Raw genomic sequence first — 22,815 nt, 5'->3', positions numbered from 1 at the left:
GCTCCGTGTTACCACTCCCAGAGCGGGGGCTCTGGCGCGGGGGGCAGGACGGCCCGCAGGGCAGCGCCCGCCCGGCCCCGCCGCCTCCCGCTCCAGGCAGGCAGCGCTCCGCTGCCAGAGCCCTCCTCGCCCTCCTCCGCGCCCGGCCCCGCCGCGGAGCCCGCCCCGCCGCCGGCTCCTCCTCCCCCGCCGCCGCCGCTCCGCCAGCAGCCAGTCGGGCCTGAGACCCGCGCCCGGTTGCGGGGCCTGCGCTGAGCGCCGGTGGAGGGCGGGCAGGGGAGAGCAGCAAGGAGGAGCAGCGGAGACCGAGACCTCCGCGTCACATGAGCTGACAGGACCCGCTCCCGTTCCCGTTCCCCTCCGCGCAACAAAGACTCGGGAGCTCCTGTGCCCGCCGCGGGACGGGGCGGGGCGGGGCGGGACGGGACGGGGCTGCCATGGGACCCTGAGGGCCGCCGGCCCGCACAGGTAAGCGGCGGCGGGGGTGTGTGTGTGTGACCCTGGCGTGTGCGGCGTTTGGTGGGGGTGTTATTTGTTTTCCACAGCCCCGCTCCCCCGGGTCCCTCCGCCGCCTTCCCGCGTGTGAAGGGCGGGCGGGGGCTCGGGCAGCCCCCGCGCGTGGGGGTCTGTCCGTCTCGTTAATCTCCAATTCCTTCATGTGATTTCATTTTTTACGGAAATCAAACAGTTAAAACCGCGGGGGTTTGTGCGTTGCCACCCCCCCTCCTTCCCCTCCCCTCACCCATCTCTTTCCCCTCCCCCCTTATGGACCTCCACGTCGTGACCTTTCTGGCTGTTAGAGAAAATATTAAGGTGATCTTTATTTTTGTTAAAGCGCTGTCCTGCTTACGAGCGTCCTTTCCCAAGTCAGATCACTGCTGGCGGTGGTAGGCAGCCCCCCGCCCACCGAGACTTGCCCACTGGGACAGTGGCTGGAAGTTGTTGACAGTGGCGGGCGCGCACGTGTGCCACACGCTCCTCGAGCCGCCGAGGTTTACGGCTGGAAACTCCCGCTGGGAGCCCCGGCAGCCACACGGCCGGGGAAAAATCACCCCAGCAAGGCTGGCGTCTGAAGTCTCTGCTTGTTTGGGAAGCCTTCTCTCCGGCTTGTGGGGCTTGAAGGGGTCCCGGGGGCATAGATATCAGGAGAAGTTTGTGGGTGGGTGAAGGAGATCCTGGGGATTTTTGCTGGGAGTGCAGGAGGGGCTTACAGGGAAGTGACACGGGTGATGGGAATGAGGATCTGTGGACAGCCTGGGCAGGGTGCTTGGCCCCTCTGTTGTGTGTACGGTTCAGTGTGATGCTGCTGAAGGGAACAGTGTGAGGGATGGTGTGGGGTTTTTTTGTTTGGTTTTGGTTGTTGTTGAAGTGGGTGTTTTCTTGGTTGTTGTTGGGGGGTTGTTTTGTTTTGTTGGGTTTTTTTGTTTTGATTTTTTTGTTTTTATTTTGGCTTGCTTTTACTTTTGGTAACTGTATGCTGTGATATGAAAATAATCTCTCCTGGGCATGGTTAGCATCTTCCTTCATGTGCCAAGTGGCCACTGGCTTGAGTTCTAACAGAGGCGCCCCTAAACCCTGGCTCTGTCCAACTGGGAGTGTCCCTGGGAAGGAGTCTTCCTCTGCATGGTTATCTTGGCTTGTGTGGATGGAGAAGAAAACGCAGTTCCCTTTCAAAGGGAGATGCTTGGCCAGCCTTTATGATTGTGTTAAATCTCTTTAAGTCAAAATTAAACATAAGTAGAACTATGAGGTGAGGAGAAACAAGCCACCTGCTGCCCTCTATGTGCAAGGTGCCTGTGAGGGCAGAAACAGTGTCTGGCAAAGCCATTTGTGTTCGGGTGGTATTGCATGACTGTGGTTCAAGCAGTAGGAAACTGATGGCATGCCAGGGAAGGTGGTGGGCAGTGAGGAAGCCAAGGGTGTGTAGCACTTTCCAGTGCAGCTGATGCATCCTGAGGTGTTTCACAGCTCCTCTCACTGCAGGGTTTGGAAAGAAGTGGGGTGCGTGAACAAAGAGGTTGGGCAGATACTGCTGTTAGCCTCGACTGTTCCAAGACTGTGAAGTAGCCCACATGTACTGCCCCCACCCCATTTTTAAGGAACTGGTGTCTTTCAGGGTGAACCAGATTTGCAAGAGTATGCTTATCTTCATTCAGACTTGGACCTGAAGTTTATGTTTGATGGAAGCCAAACATCTTAAGCAGCGTGACTTCAGTCAAAGCAGCAAATGTTCCAAAACTGGGCAAAACTGTGAAAACAGAGAATACTAATTTTAATTGTGCATTTTTCCACAACTCTTTCTTTTCCCAAGATTCCCGTCCCAACTCTCCTCAGCTTGTGGGTGTTTCTTGGTCATGGTGGAAAACAGAAGGTAACTTGTCAATAGCCAGCTCAAGTTATACTGCTGAGGGTTGAGAATGTGACTGGTTTTAAATGTAACCAACTAACTGTATCACAAGGGTCTGATCTGAGACCCTGAGAGTTTGTTTCACATGGATCATTAACTGCTGTGGAAGACTGAATGACTGTGGCTGACAACTTGTGTCTTCACAAAGTAGGAGAAAAGGTTGGCTTTTTCTCTAGAGCGGATGGGATGTTTGAAGTGCAAGTTAGTTCATCTGTCCCTTCCCTTCAAAAAAATGTACAGCACATTTTTGAAACTGAGTCATCAGGTAGAATTTATTTCAAGTATTTTAAGCTGTTATGAATTTGATGCACTTTGGCCACATGCTCACTGGAAATTGTTAGACAGTCTTGCTCAGATTTGCCCTGGCTGGGATCACAAAGGTGATGAGGGAGTTTCCTTGCTGCAGCCCTTTTAGATCTGAGCAGAGCAGAAGTATCTTAAAAGGGGTGGAATATTTTGATGTCCTGTGCTCCAGACAAACTGGGAAGGGAGTGTGTGAGGCCCTTGTCCACCAGCCAAGTGTGGATCCGCTATCAGCCTCCCACTGATAAACCAGAGTTACCTTTTGACTCTCTCTGAGCTGTGCTTCTTGAGAAGTATAGCACAGGATGGGGCACATGGTGTGTGGAGGGCAAATTCCCTCCAAAGTCACTTTGTCATGGAAGTCATAACAAGGATGCACAGATTCAGGAATGATTATTAGTGTCTGATGACCTGACCAGGATTGTGTGATGACACTGAGTAAGCGATAAAAGGTTTTATGTCCCATAAACTTGGTTCTGGCTTCAGGGTAAACGGCAAGGCTTTTGAAAATGTCTGAATTTGATGACTCTCTGGTAACTGCAAATAGGTGCAAGCATTAATTGCTTGAAACAAGTCCTTAAAAATAAGAACAGACACAGATGCAGGCTATAGGCAGCAAAGTGAAAGAAGAGCTAAATGCTATTTTTCAGTGTATTTTTCAAATCATGTTTAATCCTGCATATATGATTCTGTGGGTGACCCAGCAGTTCCAGCAGTTTATTCATTTATTTAAAACGGCTTTGCAGTTCACCTTGAAAACCACTTCCTGCCATATGGTTATATTATTTCCCTATGCCACGTTTTTTGCTAATTATCAAGACCATTTGCTTTAAAATAGGTGTTTTTAATTTCACAGCCTTGTCTGCCTTTCCTGCTTGATCCTGCCCTGGAGTCAAGAGGCTGTGTCTGTTCATTCTCCATGGCAACAGGCTGTGATTTACTTATTTCAATTTAATTAAAAAGCAGATATCAAATTCTAGGCATTTTATATGTCCCTTATATTAGAAAAAATATCAGTGGATCAGTCTCCACAGCAGATCTACCAGTCTCAAAAATAAAATTCTCGACCTAAGCCTCTGGTTTCTTTCTCAGTCCATCCCCTTAGGAAGAGTTCGGGAGAGGGGGGAGTGCTGTAGCCTGTTCTCAGGTGAAGGTATTTGTACACGGGCTAAAAATGAAGGCCTAAGTCCTAAATTAGTTTTTCAAGCTCTGTGATTGTACAAATACTAGTTTGTGTTAGTCAGGGATAAGGAAACATGGGCAATGACAGGCTGGTTGCTGGCTAAAGAGGGGATAGTGTCAAGAAAGGACCTTGGGGGTGGATGGAGAAGTGTGGTAAAGTTACTAACCTACAGGTGTTAGGTTTGGTAGAAAATGGATGGAGTGGAACCAGTGTAATTAACTGCCAAAATTAACACTCCTTTTTGACTTCAATGCCAACCCACCAATTCTTAATAGGATTATTTTCCCTTGAAGGGCCTGTTGAGATGACTCAGCCTTTGGAGTACCTGCATGCCAGTGGTGGTTGCTTCCTAGGAGAAGCTGTGCCTGCTGAGTTGTGTAACTAGACTCAGGTTCTATTTCTGAGCTCTGATAATGTGTGGAAGAAGACAAGTTGGCTGTGCATTTTTATTAAGCCTTAAGGAGCAGTTATCATCAGAAGAGTGCCTGCACAAAACTGCACCTTTGGATTTCTTTTTTCCCCTTTAGTGTTGCTACTCCCAGTGCTTTTTCATAGTCACGGCTGGCAGTTTTAACAAAAGATACAGGTTCTTGCTCCTCCTAGCTCTGCCAAAGCCCATGAGGCTATGTCAGAAAACACTGGACTCTCTCCTGGCTTGCTTATCTATATCGATTAAAATTATGTACAGAATCTCTAGCTGCAGATTCCTGGTGATCATGCACCAACTGGGAAGAGACCCTCTTTGAGTCCATGAGGTAAGCAGTTGAGCAATGTTTACTAGTAAAGCGAGCATGTTTGGTCTGTGAGTGGTAAGTCTGAAATCTCATGATGTTGTTCCTAATAGTAACAGAATAAACCCAAGCAAAACCTCAAAGCAAGCTTTTGTTTGTTACTGTGTTTAAGCAGATACATTCAAAGAATTTATATCCAACTGGCAACATTCTTAATTCTTTATTGCTGGTTTTACTAGAGTACAGTCATGATCTGTATTCTTTAAGAGTGCATCTGTTCCTCTTGCTTATCCAGCTTTGAAGTAGACCTTGCTGATATTAATTTCTGTATAGCCTGTAACCTCATCTATAAAGTGAAGAGAATACTTCATACAGGCAGCTGTGAAGTTACATTTATTGTCGGTAAATTGCTTCTAGTAATTGAGCAGAGGAGGTGGAGAGAAATAAAGACAGTGGAGTTAATATGGGCTTGGGTTTTTTTAATAAAAGAAAAGCATTATTTTTGTTCATCTGATGATGTAGAAGCTAATGGGAAAAGAAAAATGCACCCTGAAACTAACTGTTAAGTTAGTAATGAAAACAGACATTTTTTTAACATAGTGATGAAGGCAGCCATCTTGTTTGATAATAACAGAGCCGAATTTAGAAATAGGGAAGATGATTATTGGAAATCCTGCAGTACCTCTTGTATTTTCTGTGTAGTTTAGTTCTGCTCAGTTTTAGTGTTGTTTTTTATCTGCATGGCTGCCTTCATAAATGCTACTGGTAAGGACACCTTAATAACAGGTAAAACTACCTGTTTTAAGATTACTTGCAAACACCTCTGTTGCAGGCTTTTCAGCTAGGCCGCTTGTTTTGTGCTGACCAGTATCCTTGTTGGATGAAACTGCGGTTTCATGTGGGTTAGGATGGGTTTTCTTGCTGTGGCTGACCCAATCTAACCATTCACTCCTCCTAAGGGGGGTGATCGTGCCTTGCTCCTGGCTCTGGGGCCATATTCCTTGCCTTGTGGATACAGCTTGTTCAGCTTTCAGAAAGCTGACTTGCCCAAAACCATAAAAAAGTGAATTGTTTTCTCCTGGGACAGAGAGCTGAACCTGCTCACCAGGTTCAGACTCGTATCAAAGCTGCCGTGCAGGAGGGGTGAGATTTGTTTTGCCAGCAGTGAAAGGTAAGGAATGAAAGAAAGGTGAAAATGGGGCCCCCCCTTTTTTGGCAGCAGTGACCTATTAGCCTGGTTCAGTTGTAATGTGAAGCCTCGCCCTCAGCCTTCATTTTCAGATCCCTCCCTTCCCCCCTGCACCTCTTCTTTCCCTCAGATATACTCGTGTGCCTCCAGATGCTGACTTCATTCCCAAGCAGTGTTTTCAAAAGGGGGAAAAAAGGGGAAAAGGTTGAGTTTCACTGCCTCTACAATCAGAGACATACTGTAGTTCCTGAGAGCCCATTGCTGTGAGCCTAAGAATTATTATTATTAGGCTCATGTATTATTATTAACGGGTTCAAAAAATAGTAGCTGTAATCATTCTTTATGAGGGCAAAAGGAAACTGCCTGCTGGGATAGCTGTAGGCCAAGTTTGTAAAAGAGCTTCCCCAAACCTGGTGATGGTGGCTCTTTGGACCGAGACCCTTGGAGCTGGTGGGACCAGGTGGTCTGGGGTAAATGACAAGGAGAGGAGACATCTGGAGAATTTTCTGCATGCCGTGGTGAGCCAGGCCTGGAGCTGGGTACCACAGCACCAGGAGGAAGTCTCTCCATCTCCGAACTGTGGCTTGCAGTTGTTCCAGATGCTACTGCCTAGCTAATTTTCAGACACTAGCAGAAATTGGGAAGGCCTTGTGGGACATTGCTGTGGTATTGTAGAACCATGTAGTGCCATCTTGTTCCGGGGGTGAGATGAAGCTCTGGCTCCATGGGAACTGGCCAAGGCAAACTTTGCTTCTGCTGACTGGCAGGGATGGTGTTTCTGCCTCGGCTTTGCCACTGATGGATCGGTGTAACTGCATTAGCCCGTGGTGGCTGCAGGGAGGACGTGTGTCCAATGAGACACGTGCCCAAGCATCTGCTTAGCTGGGGCATAGTGCAGGTTGGAGTGTGCATTTGGAGATGAGATGGAGGCATCTGTTGGCCTACAGCAATTGCCTTATGGCTAAAGGAGCAGAAACAGTGCCTGTCTGGTGAATTTTCTACAGCATGAAGGTGGAAATGATGTCAGTGAAGAGCAGTGTGCCAGAAGCAGCAGGATGCAGTGAGCCTGTGCATGTGTGGACTGACCCAGCAGCTGTACTTGGCAGGAGGGGCAGGTTGCAATTGGTGTGGTGCACAAATTAGAAATGTTTGTGCAGCCATTTTCAAGTAAGGAAAGCCATTGGGAGGGATGAGGGAATTTGCTTCAGCTTTGAGAGTTAGAGATTTGTTTCATGCTGTACTGTAGTTGGTTGGGTTGGGTTTTTGAAACATTTAAACCTAAATTCTTCTCATTGGTAGTCGAAGACATGGCAAAAAAAAGGTTATTATAGGGTTGTGTCGCATTGCATGGTAAGATTATACTCTGGGTGGCTGTTACAGTGGGTTTGTGTTCCAAGGATGGAGTGAATAAAGGAAAGAATCAGTGCATTGATATTAAATAATGATGCCACTGGATATGGTGAATACAAAGTGTCTTTGTTTTCAAGGCTGTGTTTGGGGTTTTTTTAAACTGACACATACATAAGCCAGCTGCAATATTTTTTTTAAAGACACATTTGTAAGAGTGGGAGCAATATAGAAAATGCTGGAAGTAATCTCATTGAGAAGTATGGGTTTTTTCCATTCCTTTGCACATGCATGCAGCCTCTGGGGAAGATGTTAGTGAAGGAGCTTGGATTATGGAGGTCTTCTCTGGAGCTGCCATTGTTCTGATTGATGTAGTGGGTATTAGCTGGGGGATGCGTACAGATGCATGGGCTGTCTGGGGTTTCATCTCTGCAGTCTCCCTTTTTTTCACTCCTCCTGGATGGAGATATGTATCCTGGCAGATTTATCTTCCACCTACATCTCTTTCTCTTCTCATGTAAATACTTGCTGATTTTTTTGTTGTTGTTGTTCTTCTGGCAAATCTTCTACTGTGCTTGTAATTGGTGACTCTTTTCCTCTGGCTCATGATGATGGGTGTTCCTGTAAGCCAGTCTCTTCCTGGATCACCTTGCTGAATTTTCATGCAATCTGCCCTGCCTGGGGGTAGTTTATCTGCTCTTGCAATGGTTGCTCTAGTAAAGATCCAGGTCTTGTAGCTGACTCCAGCTGCCCTTTGGAGTGCGAAGGAATGCAGTAAAAAAAGCAGCCGTTTTGGGGTCCTACTTGTCCTCAGACCTGAAATGCTGAGAGCACGTTAGAGTTCCCATGTAGAACTGCAGTAATTAAATAGTACTGCAGGGAGAGGGAGTAGGAGAGCATGTGATGGTCATTTCAGATAGATTAACAAAGAGGGGCTATTACAGCGCCAGCAGAAGACATCCTAATCTGGAGGTTCCTAGCCAGGAAATATTTTAAAAAGCTATTCCAGAGAGTAAGAGAGAAGCCTGAGAGGTCTATGCTATAATTAATTGCCCAGATACCACTGGAGGAGCAGTTTGAAGAAGGGAACTCATATGGGAGCCGGGTGTGGCGTAGAGGGGGAAATGAGAATTTCCTGACTTTTGTTTGCAAAGCTCAAGTATAGAAGACATTTTAGACAAAATAGGCGCAAAGAAGGACTAAAATTAATAGGTAATTCCATTTTATTTTCTTTTTCACTGCATGCTCCTGGCTAGTGTTACTTGAACATCAGTTGAAGCAGTACAGAGCATGCTTGGGAACTGGAGATATTAAGCAGAAAGAGAGAGCGAATCTGATTAGCTTTGCTTTTCGAGCATTAAGCAGAAAGACGGGCTGAAATGTGATTGCAAGTAGATAATAGCAGCAGGCTCCTGAGGCACCACCACAACCTGGCATATGGGGTGATGGATCTAACCATGCCATAGAACTGTTTCTTGTAATAGAAGCTGCTTGTTTTTATGTTGTGGTTGCTGTTGTACTTTCTAATTATCCTATTCATCGCTGTCTGCCATTTTGAGCCTGGCCACGTGGGATGGCTCAGCCCCCTGGAATGTGTGCCCTGTGGAGCACTTCTGCCCTGAATAGTAACAGTGGTTCTGGTAGCGAAAGGGTGGGAGGGAAGAGGTGCCAAGGCTCAAGAGTCCTAGCTATTTTCCCCCTTACTTCCAAGAACAAGGGAAGTAACAGCTGCTGCTTTTGCCATGTTGGGAAAGATGAGTGCTGGTGGTGTGTGTAAATCTCACTTCCCTCTGAATGTCCAAGTTTTGGGGCTTGCTGGGAGAAGGTTACTAGTGACCTGAAAAAAGGCCATCTATCAGTTCTACTTATAATTGATAAATAGAAGCTGGCCCTGCTACACCAGTCACTTTTTTGGCACAGTAGCAGAGATCCTGGAGCCACTTCCAGTCTGGGGCCTCTCTTCCACACAAAGCAAATGCAGCAGAGAAAGCAGGCAGAGGCTAGGCTGGTGCAAGCTGGAATCGGAGCTGCCGACAGAGCATCCAACACCCCCTGCCTGCTGCTGGGGGAGTTTCTGTGTTGCGGTGATCCTTTCCCCAAAACTGCCTGCTTTCTCTTCTTTCCACCCAAGGCTTTCATTGATGGAAAGCCTAAAGAACCATTTCCAAAGCTGGCATGGATCGGGGAATGCAGATAGAATGGGAAGAGCAGACCTCTCCTTAAAATGTCTGGACAAAGCACAGTAGCAAGAAGCTCACATGTGTAGTTGTGTATAAATATATATTTTTAAGGCTAGAAGGGGTGGGTCAGACGAGTGTTTCTGTGACCTTTTCTCAACTGTGGCTTGCCTTTCCTATGTGCTGCCTCTCCTTCCCTATCAGGGGACTTCCACTTCCTTCCTGCTGACCTGCAGGGCTGCAGGCAGCCTCCCTACCCTTGTGGCAGCTCCCAGCTCTGGCTCTGAGCCCAAGCTAATAATCCTGACATATTTTACTGGCTTGTGCTCTGCTCCGTGCCTTGCTGTAGGGGAGACGGTGTGTGAGGTTGTGGTTTGCATGACTTTAAGCATTGCATTGGCCCTGGGGAAACCCAAACCTCATAATAAGCACCGGCTGAGGCTCTGGTAGAGCCTGGCTTTGCTCAGCAAGGCCCCTGACTTCCCTGCTTGCAGGTGACCAGCTAGCACAGATGTCACCCAAACACACCTTCCAATTGTCTCTGGCTGTCCAGATGATTGCCAGCAGTGTGAGGTTCAGGTGGAAGTAGGAGGTGTTGATAGGCAGGAAAGAAAAAATTCATCAGGTACCAGAGAAGGGTAATGAAGATCTCTCACCACTCTCCCCACGCATCAAAGCACTCTTAAAAAAAATAGAGCGCTCATCTTTGACCCCCATTAATGACTGGCTTGGTCTGTGTAAGAGTTTTATGAGTCTGTTGATGCTCCCACAGAGTTTAATTATTTAGAGCATGAGGTGGAGATTTGTGCTTTCGCTGCTGATGGTGCAGGGTTCAGGCCCTCCTGGCGGGCGGGGGTTGGTTACAAAGGCAGGCTGGCTGGATTGCAGCCGCTGGCTCTGAGGAGCCTAAGGGAGGCACGAGCTGCAGCTGTGTGGTCCTTGTCAAGGCTGGGCAAAGCAGCATATCCTTCTCATTGTGTGAGTTCCACATGACCTGTCATGTGGAATTCAAGGTCTGTGTCCTTATCATCAGGGCACTTAATGGTCTGGACCTGAGATACCTTAAGTGACTACCTGAAGCTGTTGGGTGGGCATACTTGTGGCAGATCCTGCTTGTTGCTGAGCCCCCAGTCAGTGCTAGAGGCTTTAGTGGCTGGTGTGAAACTTCAGCAATATCAGATTTATCAGCCTGGGGCTACAGGCTTTTCCTGTTCCCTGCGGCAGCAAGCCTTCGCCTGCCTCTTTTCTGTGACCAGCCCCCTCCTGTTCCCCCCGAATTCTGCTCTACACTCTAGCAGCCAGTTTTCCTACTGTAAAGTCCCATCTTCAACCTGCTGCTTCCTGCCCTTTGCAGTACATCAGTTTGTTCTTGCCTTTCCTACTTTTCCTCACCCAGCACTTCTCTGCTGATAATCTTCCTGAGACTTGGGAACACAGAACAGATATAAAGAACAACCAAGGGAGAACAGGGTGTCCAAAGACCTTTGTGCAGCTCGTGTTCCCAAACAGGCAGCTGGTCAGCTAGGCCGGGTGTATTTTCCTGATGTCCTGCTGACCATTCAGCCAGGTTTCCACTTCTGGTGGGAAGGTACCAGACTCCAGGTTCGAATGGGATGAATGGTATGTGGGCTGGTCTGATGTGTCAGCTGGCCAGCTGGAAGGGTCAGATGCTCACCTTCTGGCTGCTTCTGGAACAAGTAAATTCCTTTAGAATTGTGCTGCCTCTTATGTTTGTGGGTCCTTAGGGCTTGCAGTTCTCATCAGCGCTGAAATGAAACAGCAGCGGCTGTTTGTTGCAATACTGTAAGTGGAGGCTTATTTCAAGCAAAAGTGGTTAGCGTTGGTGGATTTGGGTTTGGCTGATAGCCAAATAAATTTATGGGCAGACTGGGAAGCCTTAGTTGATGTGGAAGGTTCACACGACATTGCTCGTACCATACAATATCAGTATTGATATACTAAAAATGCCTATCACGGCAGACACCAAGCCAGCAGGTCACCTGGTGCTGCTGCTGAAGGCTGAGCTCACTGTTTGTGCTGGGGCTCACTGCTGTTCTCTGTTGCCATTTCTTACCCTCTGAGCCCAGGGACACTTGAACCTTCTTCTCACATCTGTTCTCCCGCTGTCTCCTTGTACGTGCTTGATCTCCTCTTTACTGCTGTAGCAAGGGCCTGTGCAGGCTCTTGGTTGCATGCCAGTGGGCTTTTCATGCTATCCCTATTTACCCTGGTTTATCTCTTCCCACTCCTTTCCCTATTCCTATTTATTTTCCTTTGGTATGGGACTAATGTTCCAGGTTGTGTTGAGAGCCTGGGTTGAGCTGAGATGACAGAAAGAGGGTGGAAGGGAAATAGGGGCTTAGGCTGGTAGTTGTGAGTTTCTGCCATCAACTCAGTCTTTAATCTGTTGATTATCGTGGATCTAGCTAAATCAGCTGGATCTGCTAGACAAACGTGAGGTGCTATGTGTCTTGTATCCATATTCTACTCTGTTTTTCTGTTTTTCTTTTTTTTTCCCCTGAAAATCAATAGGATTCTACCCATTGATGATTGAAGCAACGCCTGGAGTTTTGGAATGGATCAGATGCATCAATCAAGTGTTACCACATTGCACCCAAAGAGAGGAATGCCATCCAGCTGGGGGTAGGGTCTGTTTTTTCTTTGCCCCCATCAGTGTCTAGAGTTACTGGAAACCTTTTTGGGTTTTTAAATCTTTAAGAGAATTTTTAATAGAAAGTACTGGTTTAAAAATTAGTTGCTTCACTGTGTGAAAACTTGACTGCTTTCTCTTTTTTTGTTGGTATGGAGCAAGGTTGTGCCTCTTTATATTCAAAATGTTATTAATAATCTTGAGAATGCAGGCTTTGGTAAAGAAGACATTTCAGTAACTACCTCAGATATTTTGGGAGGGAAATTTTGTGTTTTAAATGAAAAGTAAATCTATTCTGATTACTAAGAAAGATGAAAATAATTTAACTTTTTTTCAGAAGTGTCAGATGTTCAGGTTGTTGTCCTAGTTCTTGAAATTAATGTAAAACAGACTTAATACCCCTGCATAAACTGTTCCCCTTGCAACAGGGAAGAGGAGGCATATACATCAGTAGGAAACTGCATCTCTCTATGTACTGCTTATGGTCACGTGGCTACTGTGGCAGCAGGTACTGCAGGAGACCTGGAATGAAATAAAAGGTTGGTGGGAATGTGAATCTGGAGCCTTGCTCGGGTGTAAAGCACAGGTTGCAATCCAAGGAGCAAACTGAAGTGGCTTTTTGGCTTCGTTCCAATTAGTAGAGCATGGCTCCCCATTATCCTCTCGTTGGTATGCCACTTGGCTGTTCCAGCAGAGAGGCTGCAGAAACAGAACACTTACCTGGCTCTCAGAAGTGGGATGGACTTTCCAGATCAGGCATGAGAAGATCTGTGTGTTGGGATTTGTGTCCGGAAGTAGTGCTGTTCCAGTGTTGCTCACTTGAAATCTGAAGCTTCTTACGCTTCACATCAATTTCCTGTTCTTGTTAAAATTGCTTTTGCTTTAAAAATGATGGGTCTTAAAGCTGAGGGGTTTGACAGAGTGTGCTGCAGAATGATTCTTTTCTCCTCTGTAGGTTTCCTGAATGAATGATTTTGAAGTAAAGTAGTATTTCCCTGCAGAGCCTGCCTCTGTTAAGTCTTTAGACTGTTACAGCAACAGTGAGAGTGCTAGCGCAATATTAATAATTTATGTGTGTTCCTCATTTTGGACCTTTGTCAGTCATTTCAGCCTTGGCAGGCTGGAAGAGATGAGAAAAGTATGTGTAAGTTTTGCTGCTGTTTCCTCTGCATGAGTTCTCAAGGTAGGCAGAGGATTTGGATCTTCAGAGCATGTCTATCTGGAACCTTTTAGCAGTGCTGAATTCACAAAAGTAATACCAAAAAATAGCATAATTTTAGTCATCTCTGCATAGGGTTGTACCGCTTTTGTTGGACAAGTGTGGTTCAGATGTTTGTGAGGGGAAGGTGAATTTTTTATGGGTTCCTCCTGTGGGATGAGCCCAGCCAGGGTCTTGCTGCATGTCTGTAATCAACCCCAAATGTAGCTGCATGTAACTTTCTTCAAAACTGGGCTTCATGTCCTTGATTCTCTCCCTTACTCTCTTCTAGAGGGAGGGAGATGGTCAGCTAGTTTGTGTGTTTCCTGAGTAGGTCATGCTTGAAGGGAGAAGCAGAAGACTGAGCCAAATGAAAATGGGTCTTCAGAAACAAGGCTGATGAGAGGATGTCACCAGAGAACTCAGCTGGTTTAAGTACAAAGTGTTGCTGAATTCTGTTCTGGAGTTTACTGTTGCAGGTTTGTGCTTGGTGTTAGCAATTATCTGAACACCTTCCAGCTTGGCTGGGGACTAGGTACTTCTTCAGATCTTGTTGGAAGCGTGGCACTGTGTTTCAGGGAGCTTTGGAGGGCCAGTGGTGTAGCATGCATGAGCTAGTTGAGGTGTTTCAGCAAGCGTGTGTTCTTGCAGGCAGGCACTGAACAGTTTGAGTCAGATTCGTCCTCTGAAGTGGTATTTAGTAAGTAGTTTGCAGGAAGTTGGAGAGTTAGCTCCCATTTGTTACTCATGGTCCAAAGTGGTTGATTCACCTCAGGCAGTGAGAGACCCACAGGTTCTGTACTGCTGGGGGATGGATGGATGGATGGATGGATGGATGGATGGATGGATGGATGGATGGATGGATGGATGGGACTGTCAAGGAGAAAAGAATGTTCTGCAAGGAATCTGTATTTTAAGCTTGAAATAGATTTCTAGAATTGTTGTTGGGGGGAAACAGATGTTTCTTTAAAACTGGATTACATTGTTTCAAATTTAGTTTCTGACTATCCTGGCTTGGAAAAAAGTCTGGCTCAAAAATGACTCTGTGTGTGCAGAAGGATCTGCAGAAAGATGAATGGATGAGAAGAAACTTGGTCTAGTTGTTTTATGTTGAACTCACTAAAAGAACTTTTAATTTGAAAGGGAATTTTTTGCTATGGTTTGTAGCTTTGTATTTCAAACATACTCTTTCCCGTATTCTCTGTCTTGTTAAATTTTCCTGAGAGCTTGTATGTACAGTTTGAAGAAAACAGGTTGTAACTGACTTAAGATTTCTTGAAGTTAAATTTTAGTACTTAAATTGCATAACTAAATGGGTTGGCTGCTGTGGGATGGTTATAATTCAGAAAGAAACTATGATGCCTTGTTGGGACTTCAGATGCCTCAGTTGCAGCAATGAGAATTTCTTCTTCCTTTTTCTCTTTTTTGGACTGATAAGTCAGGAGCCTTACTCCTGGCTCTGCGCTTGTGTGCTTCATCTAGTGTACATATGTATTTGTAACAAAAGACTGCAAAGCAGCACTGGTTTGTTCCAGAGGGAATTGGGAATCTGAGTTGGAAGATTCTCTTTCCTCTTTTTCCTTTTTTTTTTTGGCCCCCTCTCCCTCCTCTTTACAAGAAGTTACTTTAAATAGGGAGCTGTTCAGCAGGTTGCAACTAGAATTCTATAATAAGATCTCTGTTCGCTCTCCCTACTTTTTCACATGCAAAGTTGTGGCTGTAATTATATGACAGCTGCCCTCTTGGCTGACATGCAGCAGATTGAACTGGGGATCTCCAGAGCTAAAAGTGTGAGCTGCTACTCTCTGAGCTAAAGCTCTATAGCTGGAGGCTGTAATGATCTATATCCTTCATGACTGAGTGTAGAAGGGAGCTGCAAAAAGCACTTGCTGAGTTATGGTGCATACAGGGTATTTACTGTGTACATGGTTACTTCCCAGGTGTACTGGAAGCTTTTTTTGAGTGGTTTGTGATAATTGTACAAACTGTTGTCAACTCATGGGTGCTTTAAAATGACGATCTGTTTTGAAGCCTTTCTACCTTAAAAAACTTTACTACCCTGTTAGTCAGGCACAGATATTTGTTGCTGTTTGTGTAAGTTGTGCTGAGCTCGAGGTGCCCTGATGTTACTGAAGTCCTTAACTCTAATGCAATGTAAGTAATTGTTACCAATATTGAATGCAGTATGAAAAATTCTACACCACCAGTGGTGTTCAGACAAGTTTGCCTTTATGCTTTGCCATTACAATAGGTTTTTCACAGGCAACACCATGGGAGTTTTGTAAAAGCAAAGGAAGGAGAAACTGGAATCTCTCCTGTTTCCTCAGGACCAGGAAAATCTGAGCAGTGCCAGAGTTTGTTAGGCTGAGGAAAAGTGAAGGGAAGCAGAACCATATGGAGCTTCGTGAGTGGTGTCAGCCGTGGGTAGCTTCTGCAACCAGTGTTGTGGGAGAGGGGAAGTGTGTTACAAGTTGAGACATTAATTTTGAACTTTGTGAGACATTAATTTTTGAACCCTTAATACCTCTTTTCCCCACATCCCCAAACGCACCCCCTCCCCCAAACCGTAACAACAACAACAACAAAACCCCAAACCAAAACCCAAACCAAAAGGGAGATAGGCATCTGGTAGCTTTAAATATGGCACAATAAGCATTCCTGTCGATCTGCACAGTTCCAAACCAAGCTGATCTTTTCCTATTCAAAAAAGAGAAATAACGAAATATGTAAGGGATGCAAATAAATGTTAAATAAAGTATAAACTGGACAGTCTTTCAGACGTCAGACACTTAAGTTAGTGTCAGTCCAGTGTATCAGAAACTTACTTGATACTGTATATGTTATCAACAGGGACATTCTTTGCTGTAAATTAAGATAATCACCATATATGTTAGGCCATATGCTATTTTACATGTCTGACCATACTCACTCATAGTTTAGTAAACACCCTCCACCCTAGTTGCATCCTCCACTGCCTTTCTTTGCATGATTTCATGCACACAGAGTTAATACAAGCCTTTCTTAGGCCTGTAGCATGGCCTAAGAAATTCTTATTTTCTCACCTCTCATTCCTGTCCTGTGCCACCATCATCCCATTGGTTTTGAGGATGCAGCCATTGCCAGGACCATGCTGTAACACACATCAGTTACCTGCTGAGGATTAGAAGCCCCATTCCTCCAAATTCGTGAAATGACCCAGGCTACAGTGATCTAGTCCAGCGTGCTGCCTTGCAAGCAGCAGTGTCAGCAGAGCTGGGGAGGAGATGTTTCGCAGAAGGTGCAGAGGAAGGTTCTTAAGTTTGTGTTACTCCTGAGGCATCTTATGAGACTGTCCCTATCAGGCAATCTCACCAGTCTTAGGGCTTGATTCCCTGCTGCCTGTCCCATCACTCCTGGCAGAGAAGTGGGATGAGGATTCTTCCATTTTCCGTGGGAGCCTGTTCCACAGCCTAATAGGCTTTTCTGTCAGGAAACATTTCTTGATTGTGCTTTAATCATGGGTGTCAGACTGCTGGTCCCTGGAATGACCTTAGCCTGCATCAAAACCACTGCCTTCCTTGCACATGTTGCCTAGAGCCTGCTCCTCCTCCTCCTCTGGCATTTATTGTAGGCCTGTTTCACCTGGAGGTCCACTTGTGATCTGAGACAGACTCGTCACACGAGTAGGTTTTCAAGCATCCAGGCTGCTGGCAAGTAAGGAAATACCCACTGAAGCAGCATTCATGTGCATCTCTACCTTGGATAGAGCCAAGTCCAAGGAATCTGTTAGAGCACAGCTATCCCATGACCTAATTGTGTTGCTGTCAAATCCGAAAGTGTGGGTAAGACTCCAGTATATTCCTGCAGTTAGCTTCAAGCAGGGCTTTCGATTTCTTTTACATGACAGAGTTTGTGCTGTCTGTGTTGAAGCAGCAAGGAAGAGCAACCCAGCCAAGCTGTTCGTCTGCGAGGCTGTGGAAATACCAACCATGAGGCTCGGCAATGAAGACTCTGTATGCAGCGTATCCAATTTGGCAGGTGTGGGTGAGGAGTCTGCCTTGTTAAATCCTCAAGGAGTGACTCTGTCAAGGCTGGTGGCAGTTAGGCCAGGTTGTGGTGGCTGGCTGTGAGCAGATGGACAGGTTTCCTGGGGAGAACAGCATGAACCCACTGTGTCACAGCCCCGGTATGCACTATATTATGGTGGCACTAGAAGATTTCCCTCACCAGCACACGGCTGTTGTTTTGCACATGTGGACTTCATGAAAGCATTTGATACTTTTCAGGTCTCTTCTCTTTGTTGCCACTTGCTGAACCTCCTCACTTTTTTGTATTCCCTTTCCAACGTGGGATGAGTAGAGCACATTTCAATGCTGCAGAGGCAAATATATCTTTGACTTGCATCTTATCATTAGGAAATTGACACTATTTTCTGGTGTTTCTAGTACAGCCAGTGCTCTCCTATCTGCTTCTATAATTTTGGTAGATCTTGTTATGTGATGTCTTTTTAAAGAATGGATGTAATTACTCCAGAACCACAGGGTGTATGAACTGTTTGGATAATGACCCATTAAACTGTTCACAACCAGAATGGTTGTGACACCAGAGACCTGAAGTAGCTTTCTTACCGTTTCTCCTGATCCCCTCCTCTGTGCCCAGCATGGACTGTCTATATCCTCATCCTGCCTCTGTGTCCTCCAGTTCATGCCCTGGCTCCCTTCTGCTCCTCACTGCTCTGCCAGTGAGTTACTTCTCTGGTGTCCCCACACAGTTCCTACTCCTCACCAGCTGTGGTTTCCTATCCTCCTTGATCCTCAGAGGTCTTTGTCCACCTTTCACTGGTGCTTTGCCATTGTTGGGTCTTCCGCAAGCTCTGCCTTTCCTGACTGTACTGCCCACTTCAAAAGGGAGAGCTTTTTGCTTGTCTCCATTCCCGTGGGAGAAATAAAACTTCTGTCTCGTCTAGAGGTGCATAAAACGTGGCCACACTGTCAGCAGATTTTTGGTTTGTTTGTATCCTCTTTGACTTAGCTCATCTCTTCCCTGTTAACCATGTATGAAGTATCCCTCTTCCCTTTGTTTTCATGGGGTTTGCATGCAGTGTCTTGCTCCCCTGGGACTGTCATGCCTGTTGAATCCGAGGGTGTTGTTTTATGAGGGTTGTTCTCAGCAGTCCCTGCTGCTGCTCCTGAGCTACTTGTTCAGCTGTGTCAGTGCAGCTGAACGTGCTGCTGCACATTGAACTGGATCAGGGAATTGATCTGGATTAAAGTAGCCAAGGTGGAGAGGAAAGCTGCTTAACCCAGCGATTTGCTCAAAGAAATACTTGAAAAACTACAGTTTAAGAGCACTTTGACTTGATAGCCCTCCAACTAACAACCCCCTAGTATAGAAATCCGTTGTTTAAATGTAGAGTTGCTGCCTCCGCCCTTCAAACCCTCCTCCCGAGCTATTAAACACCAGCGGCCACCTGCTTCAGGCTTAGAGCAGCTGCTGCAGGTTAAGATGTGCTGTGCATCCTTTCTGGGATGCATGGGACACTATGCTGTTTGGAAGGGATGAGGACCCCCTAGAGTGAAAATGGACATGTGTCAAAGTGTGCAAAATCATCCTTTTGTGGAACATCGCAGAGCGAGACAAAGCTTTGTGCTTTTCTGTCATAATTGCTGGTTGGGGTTTACCCTGAGCCTTATTAATGTTCCAGGATGTTGCTGTGTCACTGAGTGTGGGAAATACAGCATACCTTGATGCTGGCTCGAAATGTTGAAAATGCTTCCCTCTGCCCTACTCTGTGGGACATATTAAACCTGCCCCATCCCTCCCGAGCTGCTGGAGTGGAGCCCTGTCTGGTGGCTCTTCTCCTGCTCTTCCCTTTGGCTTTCTTGCACCCTTCCCTGCCTGATCCGTTCATGTGCTCCCGAATTCATGCTGTCCAGGGTTTAATTTTTGTTTAAGATCTTCGTTCCTTTAATGACAGCAGGAACTGAAGGCAGTTCTCTGTGGGGGCTGTGGTGCGCGGCTGTGCTTGAGGTAATGAGACTTGATGAAAACCTCTTGTTACTGTGGCAAGATTTCTTCCTTCTCTGTGTTTAAGAGGAAGGGGGGGGTGCAGAGGAAAAGAAAAAGTGACAGACCCTGCTGGGTATGTTAATATATTTTTAATGGCTTCCATGTGGCTAGCTGAGGACTTATTTGTCCAGCCTGCGAGAAGAGGGTAGCAGCATGTTATTCTTGTGCACCTTTGAGCTTAGCTGGGAGTTGAAATGGGAAAGAGGGAAGGTTGAGTGAAAATTTCACAGAAATCCTGTTGATAAAAATGAAATCTGCTAGAGATAGAGGGGATTGGCCGGGAGAGAAAGATTGGATCCCAGATACCTCCTCCCCTCCCCCTCCCCAAATCTTCTTTTTTTTCTGGAATATTCCACTGTCTGCAATCAGCAAGCTACTGTCTCAGACTATGGTATTTCTACCAGTGGCAAGGGGAGAGATTTTTCTGAAATGATTGCTGTATTTCTGGTGAGAAACAAAAGGGTTTATGCTATGGTGGCAAGCTGGGGAAGGGAGGGGATGCAGGGCAGATGCTGGGCATTTTCCCCTTCCAGCCTTAATATGCTAGTTAAGCTGCAGGCAGGATGAGGCTGGTGGTCCGAGCCAGCTGCCTGGGGCAATGAGGGGTTTTGCTGCTTTCCTGTTCCAGCGGCATGCAGAGCACTGCTGGGATTGAGGGGCAGCCAGGCTGGGGCAGCTGTGGGTACTCGGGGTCAGGAGCCAGGTGCCTGGGGCAGTAGGTCAGAGCAGAGATGTGCTTGATGGGGCTGTGAGGAGAGTGAGAGCTGCCGGTGAAACATTAACGCTGCATAGCCCTGGTGAGAGGGGGAGAGAGCAAACAGTGAGGAACCCTGGCACTCGGTGTGTGCTGATTAGATGGAACTGCCAGGAGAGAATGGCACTCGTGACACATTGGCAGATTGGCTGGAAGGGTTATGGTATGGTGAGGTACAATGGATTGAGTCCACACCCAACCGACTCCTGGTGCAGGAGGGTTGGGGAAGCAGTGACATCTCTCTTCTGTCCTTATGTTCTCATTCTTACAAAATCCCCGTCAAGGGTGATGCAACCCTAGGAAGGACTGAAAATCAGGTAGACACCAAACTAGGGTTTTCCCTGCCGCCAGCAACTTGTTGTTCCTCAAGAAACAGCTACTGTGCCAGCTCTGTACTTCCCCTGCATTCAGTGACAAGCTCATCTCTCAATGTCCACTTACAGGAGATCTGTCCACCCAGTGTTGAAACCACATGGCTTGTGGGGCCTCCTCCAAGTAAGGAAGCCAACTCATGTGAGGCATCGCTTGTCAAAGCCGTAAAGGCATGCTAGCATCTCTTGAGGCAGGTGCATGGCTGGGGTCACTGCTGGGAGGATGTCAGGAAGTCATTTTCTTGAGTCACTGCCCAGTCCTGGAGTAGTGTGTGTGAGTTGGCAATAGCCCTTGCCTGGCTTCTTGTTTCTGAGTGGCTGGAAAACGTCCCGCAGCAGATATGCCTCTTCCTGGTGGCAGCTTCTCTGGGTGTTCCCAATGCAGCATCCCTACAGGGTCAAACCTGTATTTTGGGGGGGGAAAATTAAAAATTTGATGTCTATTTAATTTTGGAGCCAAGAAATAGTGCTAGACTGGCAACTCTTGGGATATTCTTTGTAGCCTGCCAATGCCAACATACCAGATTGCTGACTCCCAGCCAAACTGGCCCCTCTGATTTAAGTCTCACAAAAACAGTTTGTAGGAGATTTCTCTGAGGCTCCTGTAAGTTTCTTTGTGTTGCAGAAGCACATATGGCGAGTTACTGATATCTATCTGAAAGGACAACAACTTGTTAGCCTGCACTGACCCAATTGCTTGGCTGATCTGACCATACCCTTATTTAGATTGAAATTAACTTTCAGCTGATTTAGTAAAAATAGGTTTAGTAGTGAAGCAGGCAAATCAGGGATACATTTGCATTCTGTATAAAATCTGTCCATACAGATGCTTTATGTCCACTTAAAGTGCTTCAGCTTGCCTCTCCTGTGTGCCCCTCTGCAGGCAAGCCCTAGTTTTTGATGAGTGTCCACTGCTTTCTTAACCCACTTTTCCAGTTGGGCTGAAGTTGCTGACAGCATCATGACTTACCCGGGAGCATGAGTGAATGTGAATTGGCACAAAATAAAAACCAGGGACCCACCAGGCTCCCAGCCCTGTAAATTCTGGGTTGTTGAAGTCCTACTTTGCTTGAGTAGCCAAAAATAACACTCAGTTAATACACTCATATATTATTATTTTTACTCAAGCCTCTTCCACTGATAGTATGCTTGTTTAAAAAACGGAAGGTTTTTCTCTCCTTGAGTGTGCTTTCTAGTGTTAAGTCTAGATTAGTTTTACAGATGACCCAAAGGGAATGTTTGTTTTAAACTAGGCTTGTACCAGTGTATCTCCCCCATTCACCCCATCATAATGGATTAAAAAAGTGGTACTGTCATCAAGCCTGGTATATCTAAGGCTGCAATAAAGAGTAATGTGTGCTGTGTTTTAATTTTTGGAGGCCTTGGAGAACTGCTGCTGAGGTATAATGGATGTTTCTGTGAACTCTAATACTTTAACTGTAGGTACGAGAATTTTGCGTGTCTGCAGCTTAAAACAACTCAATAAATAAAAGTCTTGGTATAGACAGGAGCAAAATCAAGTGAAGACCATCCAGAATTTGTTGTGGGCTGAGTAAAATCCCATTCCCTTTTAACAACACTGCTTTCAGTTTCTCACTGTTCAGGAGATATCATTTTCTTGGCCCGCTGATTCTCATTGTCTTTCAGTCTAGAAAAAAACTTTCATTGCTGGATGGGCAAGATGAGGGAAGTGGCCAGAATTTTTGTCTTGACATTTTTATGTTGCATGTTTTAAAAAATAAAATCACCAAACTACAACAAAAACAAAATCACAAAGTCATGTGCACATGTCTATTTTTAATTTTAAAGATTATTGTAAGGTTGTCTCTAGCAATCTCATGCCACAGGCCTCTAACTGTACCATACCCTGTTCTAAGATGCATTTCCATAGTCCTGATTTTCTGTAGGCACAAGGCTGTACAACGTGGTCTTCTTGCTTTCTAGTTGTTTACTGAGGACACTGGTCTCCCTAAAATGAGGCCATTGGGGAAGGTCTCAGAAGATCACAGAGTATCTTGCTGGTGTTGGCTGCATGTAAAAAGTGGGCATGTTATTTCCTGAGGGGGAAGGAGGGGTGAAAGGCGTTTAATTCCCTTATGCAGGAAGGTGTGCACACAAGGCTGGGGGAAGGTGCCTGTCAGCCCAGTGAGGGTCCCAAGGAAGTGGCAGCGAGATTTGTTCATTAATGCAATAACACTTCACCCCAAGCTCACCCCCTTGCCTTTCCTCTCGCTTCCTTAGCCCTTCCCCCTCCTTGGGAATCTGTGTCAGGGGAATTGGGAATTGCAGCCTGTGAACTGCACCCAGCAGCTCGTGGTGGCAGTTGTGGCTGCTGCTAAATCAGCCAGCTGAGCACCTGCTGTCTCCTGCTAAGGGAACTGAGCAGCCAGCTATTTGTTGTTAAAGTGACATTGTCAAAATAAAAATCCTGTTTTAAGGAGGCTCTTCCTTGCATTC

At 46.2% G+C, this 22,815-nt stretch overlaps 1 protein-coding gene across 3 annotated transcripts in view; it reads left to right on the top strand.

Annotated features, from left to right (window-relative positions):
* Positions 1 to 239: 239 nt before the first annotated feature.
* The window catches only part of TCF20 (transcription factor 20), a 133,736-nt gene continuing 111,160 nt past the window's right edge, over positions 240 to 22,815 (top strand). For all 3 annotated transcript variants that reach the window (XM_082280225.1, XM_082280224.1, XM_082280222.1), the window contains exons 1-2: positions 240 to 468; positions 11,870 to 11,980. The gene's annotated coding sequence lies outside the window, so the exon portion shown is untranslated. The remainder of the gene's footprint in view (positions 469 to 11,869; positions 11,981 to 22,815) is intronic.

This window comes from Coloeus monedula, assembly GCF_965178545.1.
Source record: "Coloeus monedula genome assembly, chromosome: 4".
In the NCBI taxonomy this organism is placed as follows: domain Eukaryota; kingdom Metazoa; phylum Chordata; class Aves; order Passeriformes; family Corvidae; genus Coloeus; species Coloeus monedula.
This window is presented reverse-complemented; position numbering and strand designations above follow the sequence as displayed.